We start from the raw sequence: 12,770 nt of genomic DNA on the forward strand, positions 1-12,770 counted from the left end.
ACACAATATTTAATCACAGTATAATAAAACATTGTTTACAAGCTGAACACAGGGATGCTGATCCTTATTATATCTATTGATTTGGTTTCAAAACTAAAAGAGGGGGAAATTGTATGGTAATGAAATTTTTTCAGGATGCATGTGCAACATTAGCACCACATAGCTTGAACTATGATTTTGTTCTGCATTTCTTGTTTTTAGAAAGTAATTGTTCTTATCGAGCAGGTATACTTGACCAATTACATTATTGGTGGAAACCTTCACAGGAAACATTTTGGGTCCAGATAGAAGCCTCCTTATATCTCTTTCCCAGTCCTCATACAATATTGATCTCCTCCCGGTTACAGATTCCTACCTCTATTCCTCAACACCCATTTCATCTCCCCAGCCCTACATATATAGAAACAGTCTATACATGTCATTCTAAAACTATACACATCCCTATACACATATTATCCTAACCCCAATAGATATTCTGCATACACACACTCCTTTTCAGCCTTTGAGTTTGGAACAACCACAATATCTATCACGTTTAACAACTATACTAAAACCAATCACTTAAATCTTTTAACACATTTCAAACTGAATTTGACTTACCTGCTTCCCAGTACTTTTACTATCTTGCAGTCTATTATTACTTTATCCCCTTTATTCAGTATAACTCTATGCACCATAAATTGATCCATAGGTGGTGCCTCACCCCATACAAAAACTCTCACAAATGTCCCCTAGCCAATAATCCCTATGCTGCTATGCTGGATAATATATGGAGGAACAGGGTCACTTTTTGACATGCTTTGGCAATGCAAAAGTTATTCTTCCAATTGATATGATTAACTCACCAACAAATATTATCACCTATTGATTTTATTAACTCACTAATTGATATCAATCCAGACTTAGCGATCCCACACATTGGCCTAGATAGCATTGCACCCTCTTATTGAGTCCCTGTTGTTCATACACTAATAGCAGCTAAATTAAAAATCTGAGGAAAATGGAAAACACATTTTTTCCCTTATATGTCTACACTATTTGCAGATATAAATATTCAATACAAAAAATGGTTTGCTTTACAAGACATAAACTATCCTACTTTCTTGGCTATAACAACCTAAATGTACAATGCATAGTTACATTTCTTTTGTCCCAGGGTTTACCCTCACCTACTCTTACTGTACTACACATACATGCTACAAACTTTAATGTAATGTGTTTGTATTATTAATTAATTGTTCCTTGTATTGCTCCAACACTAAGAAAATGCTTGGCCCCATAATTGGATCAATGGTGACATCTGCTGTTCATTTGAAGTAATGTTTTTGCTCTCTGATTTTTTTTGTTTGATTGTCAGATTGTTATTATTGTTATTATTATTATTATTATTATTATTAATAATAATAAACAGGATTTATATAGCGCCAACATATTACGCAGCGCTGTACATTAAATAGGTACTAATACATTTAATCTTCCCATTCTATACCAACTTGTTTAAGGTGATTGATAAATCTGACCAAATCACCCAAGTCTCCTGATCACTGAAAAGTAAAGGCAGCCTGTAAAATACAATGCAATATACTTATCTTAACAGCAATCCTTGTGTTACAGCTGAGCTGATCTGCTGTAAGTATCAAGCACTTCTAGGTGTGTCTAACATCCACAACCCTAGCACACATTATATTTCCATATATATTTTCATGTTTTGCCACAATATTTATTGTAATATAGGAATCAGCAATTGCTGTTGCTGCGATGTGTTATGATTTTGTTTTTTTAAACTGCAGACTTTTCCTCATCAGACCCTGACACAACCACACACCTTACAGTTAACTAAACTCAACCGCACTTTATTAAGTACACCTTGCTACTACCAGGTTAAACCCTCAGATCTTCAATATATTTGAACTAGGTTGAACCAACAATTTTCCAAAATTCTCTTTTCCAATTTTGGTGGGCCCATGCAAACTGTAATTTTAGGTGACTGTTCAAAATTTACAGGGGAGGAACTCAGTAGTCTGCTACTGACGCCAATCTGATTTAGATAAATTAGAAATGTTGTACATTCAGAGATGCCCTTCTGTATACCTCGGTTGTAATGAGTGATAATTTGAATTACTGTTATCAGATCTATCCTTTCTGGCCATTCTCTTTTGACCTCTGGCATCAACAAGGCATTTTTGTACCTGCACTTTAAAGTCAATCTCTACATTTGTTCAGAAAAATAATATTACCTGGAATACTATATATAAAATTTAGCAAACTATATTGCATACCCTCATATATTCAAGCAGTATTCGAGTATAATTTCACCTCAAGCCAGGGAACAAAAAAAACAAAAAAAAAAAACAGGGGGTTGACATTTGAGAAAATTCTGTCCAATCACTGTGTGTCCAATCCCATATTCATGGTTGGGAAGAGAATAATTTGATTTTTTCTTTTGTTACAGAAACTCAGCAATGACCGCAAACTGAACTACAAAAGTATTAAACTACAAAATCATCTTGTGTACAGTCATGTGTTGCACAGTAAATTTTACAAACATTTTTTCTTTTTTCAAATTATCACCACTTTAATGTAACTACCGATTTCATTTTCAGGCTTGATTTACACTCCTCTATTCCTTAATTAATTACCGCTGTGCCACGCATGAATGTGTGTGGTGTTTAGGCAGCCTATTCATTTTGAAAGAGCTATCAATGAACAGAAACAGACCAAATTAATTGCAGGTGGAATTTTTTAGAACATTGCGTACCACGATGCATATTATTTTGTTACTATGTATTACAGTCTGTCACAATACTGCTGTGACAGTGCTGCATTGCCTTAAGCTAGGTATACACTTCCAATAATTATCGCTAGAAAACGAACAATTATGACCGATTATGCAACTTAAAGCAGACCTATCACCAAATTTTTTTCTTCATATAAAGGGGTAGATAAAGATAGATGAAAATTAGCTTTTTATCACCTAAATGTTAGTTTTTAAAGGGGGGGGGGGGAGCCCTTCCCCTTCTGTCTTTACCAATAGTAGAGGGATTTGCAGTTTTAGTGAACTTTAGACCAAATTGACAGAGGAATAATTTTTAAATATATCCCAAAATGTTAGACTTTGCTGCAATAGGGGGAATGGGACATATTCTGTAAAACTGCCTATGGAATAGCAGCCTGACACCTGACACAAATTTAAAATTTATGATACAAGTGTTGTTGTGATTCGTTTTTTGATAAGTAAGTAATGTTGTTGCATGCTTTTTTCCTTTGTAACCCGTAGCCTTAACTAACTTCTTTCTGCTGAATTTTATAAAATTTACTGATCAGTGTTGAACAAGGAAGTTTGACTTTTTTTATTTTTAAAAAAAAAGACAACTTCATCATCATCTTCTTTGTACCACTAAAAAAATGTATGTATGTACCTACTTGGTATAGGTTTATAAATGAAAAAGTACTGGAACATGCATATGATTGCCTGTCCCTTAATTAATTGAAATTCGACAAGGGAGATAAAAACAGGAATGTTAACACCTATAAATATGTGACTTGATATTGTAAGAAAAGGCAAAAAGGTATTGACAAGTTAATAGTCCTGTAACAGAAATGCAGATTATCCATTAGTCCAGAGTAAATATACAAGTGTAAGGTCTGTCGTGGTTAAAAACAAACATATTTAAAAATAATTACACTTGAGTTTACACTAGAGATTTTCGAACACCGCACAAGTCACCAAAGCCCAGAATATCAAGACACAAGGGCATTAGAGAAAATATAAGAAAGACAAGATATACTCAAACATTCCTTTATAAAAATAAATACTATACAGAGGAATGAGTAAACAAAAAAAAAAAAACTTGTTTACTCATTCTTCATAGGAGAAAAGAAGAAATCAACAGAAAGATAGGATCACTACAAGCAAAGAATATGAATATTCTGGGATTTAAAAAAAATCGTTCCCAGGCTTTAACTGGCAAGGCCTAGCCTGCCAATTATTTACCAGCAATCTCTTTACTGCTGAGGATTTAATGAAACACTGGCAGGCATTTAATTTGTAATAATTGGGTAAACTTTCAAAACTAAATTTTAATGGTATTTACCAAGTTAAGTGAAATACCCCTTGTAACGGGAACATTTACTTTAATAAGAGAATTGTCTATAGTAGGCTGAGTAGTATTATTGTTCATTCACCAAGAGATTTAATTGCCAGTTTGCCCTAGTTTAAAAAATTAAGAATACTTCCACAAGCATGGGTCAGCAATGGGTCAACATTAAGCATTGTTCCTAAATAGCAGTGGTGCACAACCTTTTTTATCTGGGGGCCGCTGATGACATTGAGATAAAACCCACGAGCCACAATGCAAACACACATTAAATATGTATGTGTAAACTAAAATAGTTTTAATTTAAAATTAAATTAAATAAAAATGATTCTATTTACTGTAATGAACATGCACCAAATAAGAGATGTCAAATCAGGAATTTCTGCACTCATTTGATGCTCAATTTATTATTGCAACATTTTGTTAATGAAAGATACAAAACTAAAGCAATCATACAGTGCTAGCCGATCATTTATTGCTTCCCACTCACCATTTCTCTACCAAAGAGTACAAACTACACTGTACAATGTCTCCTGTCAGTTAAAGGAGGCCACTAACCTTTCTTGTACCACAATAACTCTGCAATGGATACTTCCATAGAAATGTTCTTACTTGGAATTGGTTTGGCAAATTCCATTAAAGTCAATAGGCCGACTTTAAACATTAATAGCAAAGCCCCTATACATGTTAGAGCCACCAAATTTGCTAGGTAAGTGTAGGAGAACAGTGGCACTACAAAATGTCCAAAAGACCCTGTAGTTTTCCAGAAAATAGCAGGCAAAGTGACAGCAAGCAAAAAGGACTTTTGCGTGATGGACAGCATCTAGAAGGCAGCATAAACATTAGGATATTGAGAAAGGGTCAACTCAAGTGAGTAATACAATTTTAGTGAATGAAGTACTGACAGGCGGCAGCAACAACATCAGGAGGAGAAGGCAGTGGGCCCTGAGACCGCATTGGTAACTGGCATCTAGAGGTGGGTGTAGTGCATCGCCAATGCCACCCAGAAGTGTACAATTTTAGTGAATGGAGTACTGACAGGCGGAAGCAGCAGGAGGAGGGGGTTGGTCCTGAGGCGAAGCGGGGACTGCATTGGTAACTGGCATCTAGAGCTGGGTGTAGTGCATCGTCAATGCCACCCAGAAGTGTATAATTTTAGTGAATGGAGTACTGACAGGCGGCAGCAACAGCAGGAGGATGAGGTGGTGGGCCCTGAGACGGAGCGGGGACCGTATTGGTAACTGGTATCTAGAGCTGGGTGTAGTGCATTGACAATGCCACCCACCCAGAAGTGTGTAATACAATTTTAGTGAATAGAGTACTGACAGGCGGCAGCAACAGCAGGAGGATGAGGTGGTGGGCCCTGAGACGGAGCGGGGATCACATTAGTAACTGGCATCTAGAGCTGTGTGTAATGCATCGTCAATGGAACCCAGAAGTGTAAAGTTTTAGTGAATGGAGTACTGACAGGTGGCAGCAGCAACAGCAGGAGGAGGCTGTGGGCCCTGAGATGGAGTGGTGAACGCATTGGTAACTGGCATCTAGAGCTGGGTGTAGTACATTGACAATGCTACCCACCCAGAAGTGTGTAATACAACTTTAGTGAATGGAGTAGTGACAGGCGGCAGAAGTAACAGCAGGAGAAAACGGCAGTGGGCCCTGGGAAGGAGTGGGGACCGCATTAGTAACTGGCATCTAGAGCTGGGTGTAGTGCATTGACAATGCCACCCACCCAGAAGTGTGTAACACAATTTTAGTGAATGGAGTACTGACAGGCGGCAGCAGCAGCATGAGGAGGTGGAGGCGGTGGGCCCTGAGATGGAGTGGGGACTGCATTGGTATCTAGCATCTAGAGCTGGGTGTAGTGCATCATCAATGCCACCCAGAAGTGTACAGTTTAAGTGAATGGAGTACCGACAGGCGGCAGCAGCAACAGCAGAAGCAGGAGGCGTGGGCCTTGAGATGGAGCGGGGACCAGATTGGTAACTGGCATCTAGAGCTGGGTGTAGTGCATCGCCAATGCCACCCAGAAGTGTAAAATTTTAGTGAATGGAGTACTGACAGGTGGCAGCAGCAGCAGGAGGAGGAGGAGGCAGTGGGCCCTGGGATGGAGCGAGGACTGCATTGGTATCTGGCATCTAGAGCTGGGTATAGTGCATCATCAATGCCACCCAGAAGTGTACAGTTTAAGTGAATGGAGTACCGACAGGCGGCAGCAGCAACAGCGGTCGCATAATGTTCTGCTCAGACGGGTCACCTTTTCTTTCTCTTGCGCCGGGTTGGGTAGAAACTGTGACATTTTGTGTTTGTAGCAGTGATCCAGAAGGGTGGCCAGCCAGTAATCATCCTGGTTTTTGATGCTGCAAATGCCTGTGTCCCCAGTAGGCATCGCAACATGTGGACACACATATGAAAGAGGGGTTCCCTTGGCTCATTCTCCTCCTGTCCCTTAGTAGGCGCCAAAACATCTTCCTCCTCATCACCCACTTCCTCCTCTTCAAGCTTCAGCAGTTCCTGTTGTTTCATTGACTCACAACGTTTGTGGCCTGCTCAAAGGGGGCCAGTACCTTGCACAGCATCTCCATCTGCAGCTACTGGTCTCTGGTAAAATAGCTTAGTTGTGTGGCTGTACCAAGGGCCCCGCTGCCTCCATGCACCACGCTGACCAAGTAATGGCAGATGGCTAGCTTTTGCTCACACAGACGCTGGAGCATGTGCAGGGTGGAGTTTTATCTAGTCACAGTGTCACAAATCAGTCAATGGAGTGGAAGCCTCTGTTGGTGCTGGATCTTGCTAAGCGCCGTGGCGGCAGTAGGAAATCAGCGTACATAGCTGCTGATGAAGCGAGCCTGTCTCAGTAAGTCCTGCTCGTGCGGTATGTATGGAGGAACTTCTGCACCACCAGGTTCAGTAAGTCCGCAAAGCAGGACACATGTGTTATGCGGCCCATGCGCAGTGCGGCCACGAGGTTGGCCCCCTTGTCGCACACTGCGTTGCCTGTTGTGAGCCGGGAGGGCGTGAGCCAAGCATCAACTTTGCTGTGCAAAGCGGACAAGAGTTCTCTGGCGGTGTGACTTTTCTCCCCCAAGGACACCAGTTTCAGCATTGCCTGGCAACGTGTGTGCTTGAGGGAACCATAGTGACGTGCCCGCTTAACCACAGTGTCCTCCGCTGCTGGCCTTTCAGGAAGATTGACGAAAAGAGAGGGTTTGCTGGCAGAAGGAATGAAAGAGGAGGAGGGAGAGGACTGGGGTGGCCCATGCTTTCCCAGCACACCGCTCCTAGGGGGTACCAGGTGCTGCAATGCCTCTTGCAGACTACCGCCCACTGAGCTATGCAAGGCCACCCAATGAGCCGTGAAGCACAGGTAGCATCCCACTCCGTGCCTGGTTGTCCAGCTGTCCATGGTGACGTGGCTTTGACTAGACACAGAGAATGCCAATGCCCGGGTGAGCTTACCCATTACATGTGCATGTAAACTGGGAACAGCTGTGTGGGAGAAGTAATGCCTGCTTGGTATATTCCACCGACACTCGGCACAGGCCATCAGGTCACGGAAGGGAGCAGAGTCCACAATGCTGTACGGCAGTAGCTGCAAGGCCAATAGTTTGGCTAGACGTGAATTGAGTTTGATGACTCTTTTGTTGGTTGGGCCCATAGCCTGATGTCTTGCGCAGAACTCCGGTAGAGTGGGCTGAAGGGACTGGGAGCTAGGGGAGCTGAAGGGGTCACTGGAGTACCCATCTTGCAGTGTCAAACGTCTGTCTGACGCCACAAAACCTGCAGCCAGAAGCTGATACTTCCTCACAGCTGGAAGTCTGGCTGGCACCAACCTCCTGAGACATACTAGCAATGACAGTTGGAAGTGGAGAAGGAGTCAATGGAGGTGGAAGAAAAGACGATGACATGGTTGCACGTCCCTAAAGAGAACACAAGTACTGCTCCCACTTTGGTTTGTACATTCTTGCGCATGTGGGAAAGCAGGGATGTTGTACCCAAATTGGATCCGGCCAGTCCTCTGCGAATCCGCCTGTTTCACAGGATGCAGATTGCTACGCACCCATCATCGTCTTTCAGCGTGAAAAAGGATCACACTGGAGAGGTGCGTGCAACCACTCTGCTGCTCTTTTTCTTTGCCTGCCTCTGCGTCTGCTGGGTGCCCTGCATCTGCTCTAGCTCCATCTGCCCCATGGTCACAGTCTCTGACTGTTTCCCTGCTTGTGCTTACTCGTCTGTGTGGTCTTTGGGACTCGCATGAGGCAGATTTGCGGCCCCTTCAAACCCCAGTCTGTTGCTGCTTCCTTTCCTTCACTTCTGTTTCGGAACTTCTGCTAGCCCTTACACACACCGGTGGTTCCCAGGTGACATCACGGTGATCATAATCCTCATTTTTATCTAAGCCAACCCCTGCAAATTAAGCCACTGATGCACAACCCTCACCCAGCAAGTGCTGACCACACTCCTCAAGGATTTTAATTTGCCTCAGGCTGTTCATCAATTGATCCTCAGGCTGTTCATCAAACCACAAGGGAGGTACAGGCACATTAGCCACACTAACTACTTTCTTTGCTCCTGTCACGGCTGTGCTGGTTGCTGCTGCTGCTACAGAAGAATAGCCTGCTGCACTTGAGGCCCCTGAGACCCAGTCCACAATACTCTCCATATAACGTGGCTGTATGATTGTAATATGCCCTCTCAATAAATATACCAGCGTACTGGTGCTCTGCACACATCTCAGTCCTGTTTGACAACTTGTGCTGCTGCCTCCAACAGTTTGCTGCTGCTTCTGTCCTACAGTGGCAGACTCCCGGGGAGTATGGCCCCTGCCAGAGGCCTTCCCCTACATCTACCGCTCATCTTTTATTTATTCGGGCAAAAATGCACCTGTACCAAATGGTTTCTTTGGTAAATAGCAAGTGGTATCAGAAATTAATATCTGTATTTTTTGAGAGAGGCTTTTTTTGATAATAGCAAGTAGGATCAGAATGAATTATCTGTATTTTTTGAGAGAAATACAGAAATTTTTTTGCCTTTTCTGATAGATAGCAAGTGGGATCAGGATAAAATATCTGTATTTTTTTTTAAAAGGGAAATACAGAATTTTTTCAGGCTTTTTTGATAGATATCAAGTGCTATCAGAATGAAATATCTGTAGTTTTTGGAGAGTAGGACAGAAATGTTTCTGCCTTTTTGCTTGATACCAAGAGGTAGCATCAAAAACTGCACAATCTGTTAATTTCCAGATATACAGAATGGTCCTAACCTGCCCCTGTCGCAAAGCACTTTTCTCCCTGCTCCTTTCTCTGACACAGAACACAAGATGAAGTGACTAACCCCTCCCTCCTTCCCGGTATATATGCCTGTGCTCAGATCTCTCCTAATTGGGCTGGTGGGCCTTGCTGTGCATCCTGGGAGCAAATGATTCGCTCCCACCTGCGCCATTCCCTCCGGAAATAGTCGACGTTCCCACACGCTGCATTTTCCCTCGTTTGTTTGTCGAGAACACCACCTCATGGGGAATCATAGGGCCGTTCTTCATTAAATGTTCGGTAAGCAAGAAAGGCCTGATTTGCCGCAAGATCGAACTTACTTATCTCGCTCGCTCATCCCTATCCATCACCCCCTGGTGAAAAATAGCTGTCACTTAGACTCTGCACCTCAGATAATCCCACATCATCTGCCAAGAAGTAAATTATTTAAGCAGAACTAAACCCACCTCACCTACGCCTTATCTCTTACAGGGCGCTGCCACCTTCATCTTCATCTTCTTTTCTCCCTGCAAACGATCTTAGGCCATCTTGATTGGCAGGTATGGGAGTTCACTCATTCCTGAGCTGCTTTAGGTATTTATGGTGGTCATGTGAAAAAATGCACACATTCTAAATGTTTTCATGTTTGCTGTACACTGGCTTAAAAAATATACTATACAGTGCAATAGTATGATCATAATATTTTACTCCTCTTGGCTTCTCAGTCTGATTTAGACTTTTTTGCATAAATAATGCTGTCTTTTGAAACCATCATTACTTTCCACCACTACATATCTCAGCTCCTATTGTGTATTAATTCCCCCACCTCCTAGATTGTAAGCTCTTCAGGGCAGGGTCCTCTCTTCCTGTGTCACTGTCTGTATTTGTCTGTCATTTGCAACCCTTATATAAAGCACAGCGCTGCATAATATGTTGGTCCTATATAAATCCTGTTTATTAATATTAAAAATAATGATATTAAATGTAGGGACATTAAAGTGAAACTATTTCTTAACAATAAAAAATTGTGACCAGGCAGGTCCCTAAAATAGCTGTGACTGCCTTATCACAATTTTTTAATTACACTCAGCCACTACCCTTGTTCTTTCATGGGCACTGTCATTGTCCCCTGATCTTCTAGGTGCCAGATCTTTGGCTATGCAGGAAAGCATGCTTTATTGCAGAAGCAACATCCTCATCTGTCTGTTCTGCAAAAAAAATCTTACCCATTCGAAATTTTAAGTGTGGAAATATAGTAACACTTTAAAGATACCTCCTACAATGCTGCAGTATTTCTGTACTCCTAAATTTGCACCCTACCTACCTTAAAAGACTATAGACAGCTATACCAAATTTGAAAGGAATGATTGCTGTTCACTCACCGTTGTGGGTGCTGTTTTTTTCAGCTGATCCACCTCCAGGTTTCGGACCTTTGGCCATCTTGATTGGCTTGGCTGAAATGATGAAACTCCTATGCATAATGACATCAATTGATCATTAAGGATGAGCGAGAATGCCTCTGGCAGTTATGGCTGCAATCATTGAGAAGATGACCAGCACTACAGGTTAAATGGGGAGAAGTCTCCCTATTCAAAACCTGTAGTGCTCTCTGATTGGCTGAGGAAGGCAGTGGATAAAAGAAATTTACAAAGGCCGTTCTCGCCTACATGTTTGGTAAGCGAGAGTGGGCCAATTTGCGGCCCAATTCGATGCGAGACAGAATTTAATAAAATCGCTTGCTCATCCCTATTGATCAATAAATAATTTTGGGAAACCCATTCACCTTACTCTTTCAAACTCAGTGACAATGATAATACCTTTCTGGTTTATATACTGTATCTATAAGGAAACCACTCATGAGGATGTTTAGTGTTACACTTATACAAATCAGAGGGTTATGTGTTTCTGTTGTCATCAACTAGCAAATGTAATTTCTGCTAACACTGTCTACTGTGTCTGTTATTCCTGTTCTGGTACCTGCTATTTCATCTACAAAACACCTCCATCACTTAGCTACAGTAGGAAACCTAAATCTAGAGGACAACTGGGTCTGGAGGCACTTTGCAACCAGGGCAGTACAAAAAAAGGTTTGTTAAACTGGTGGCTCTGAGAGGAAATTGTCACCATTATTGCTTGGTAAGTGTAGGGGATCCATAGGACTGTGGACCCAAAACAAAAAATGTAAAAGCATGTGGTATTGTCAAAAATAAACAATAAAATATAGGGTAATATAGGATTTTCAGATTTGTAAATGTAGGCTATTGACAAACTCACACTTTTTATGTTAATTACAAAGCCCCTGAACGTGGTACTTTCTCCAAAACTGCTGAGGGGTCAGGGGGACATATAGGAGCATTTTTCAAGCAAAAAAAAATAGGTATAGGAAAATAAAAAGAAAAAAAGTTTGTAGGGCAACTAAAGGGTTGATTAGCATCTGAATGCTTTTTATTAGCATTACTTTGTAGCTTCATTTTGATTTATGTGACACTTTCATTGTCATACATTCTACTGATTGGAAACCTATTGTATTACCGGTATAATACACACAGTTGTAGCACAGGGTGACAGTTGTAGCACAAAATATTACAAAGTTATATAAGGCAGACCTAAACTAAAGTTTTTACCTTACATAAAAGGGTGGACAACCCTTTTATACAAGATAAAACTGACCTTCTTTTTTTGGGCAGAGGGGTTTAAAACCCTTTTTTTTTTAAAAAAAAAAAAAGGGGGTAAAGCCTCTCATCTTTCTGTCTTGATCACTGCAGCGATTAAGACTGAATGGGAGCACAGATCCTCCAGGGATACATATGTCATGCATCTCAGAAGGCTTCTGGCTTCTCCTTCCGCACATGCATAGTTATTTCTTTAATGGTATAAAAAAAAAAAATGCCAATCTCATGCATGCACAGCGATTGGCACTCTTTTTTCCCCCATCTACCTCACCCGATCTTTTATCTGTGCAGTGTGAGATTGGGTGACCTACAAAGAAGGGGGAGGAAGAAGGCCAATGAAGATGGCTGTGCCTTGTACTCCCTTTTTGCACTAGGATAAAGGAGGATACTGGGACGAGGTGGGATCCGATCCAGGACACCTCCAGAGGGATTGACGGATATTCAAAGGTAGAAATGAATGAGTTTTATTTTTCCAGTTTATTTCCATTTTAATGGTAACATTTATAACATGGTTGGTGGATGTGTAAAACTATTTTTTCATGTACTAAAAAACAAACAAAAAAAAATGCTTAGATTTTTTAAAATCAGATCCACTTGACCAATAGCTGGCAAGAGTCATCCTTGGGAGAAAAGATCTCTTCTTAACAACCTGGCCACTGTAATGGGGGTCTGTGAATGGGAAGCTTATTTGGAATCTGAAAGCCCACAGTTATCCTCCCAGCACCCTAGGGAATGAGTTTTTTTTCACTAAT

This window comes from Pyxicephalus adspersus, chromosome 5, assembly GCF_032062135.1.
Source record: "Pyxicephalus adspersus chromosome 5, UCB_Pads_2.0, whole genome shotgun sequence".
In the NCBI taxonomy this organism is placed as follows: Eukaryota; Metazoa; Chordata; class Amphibia; order Anura; family Pyxicephalidae; genus Pyxicephalus; species Pyxicephalus adspersus.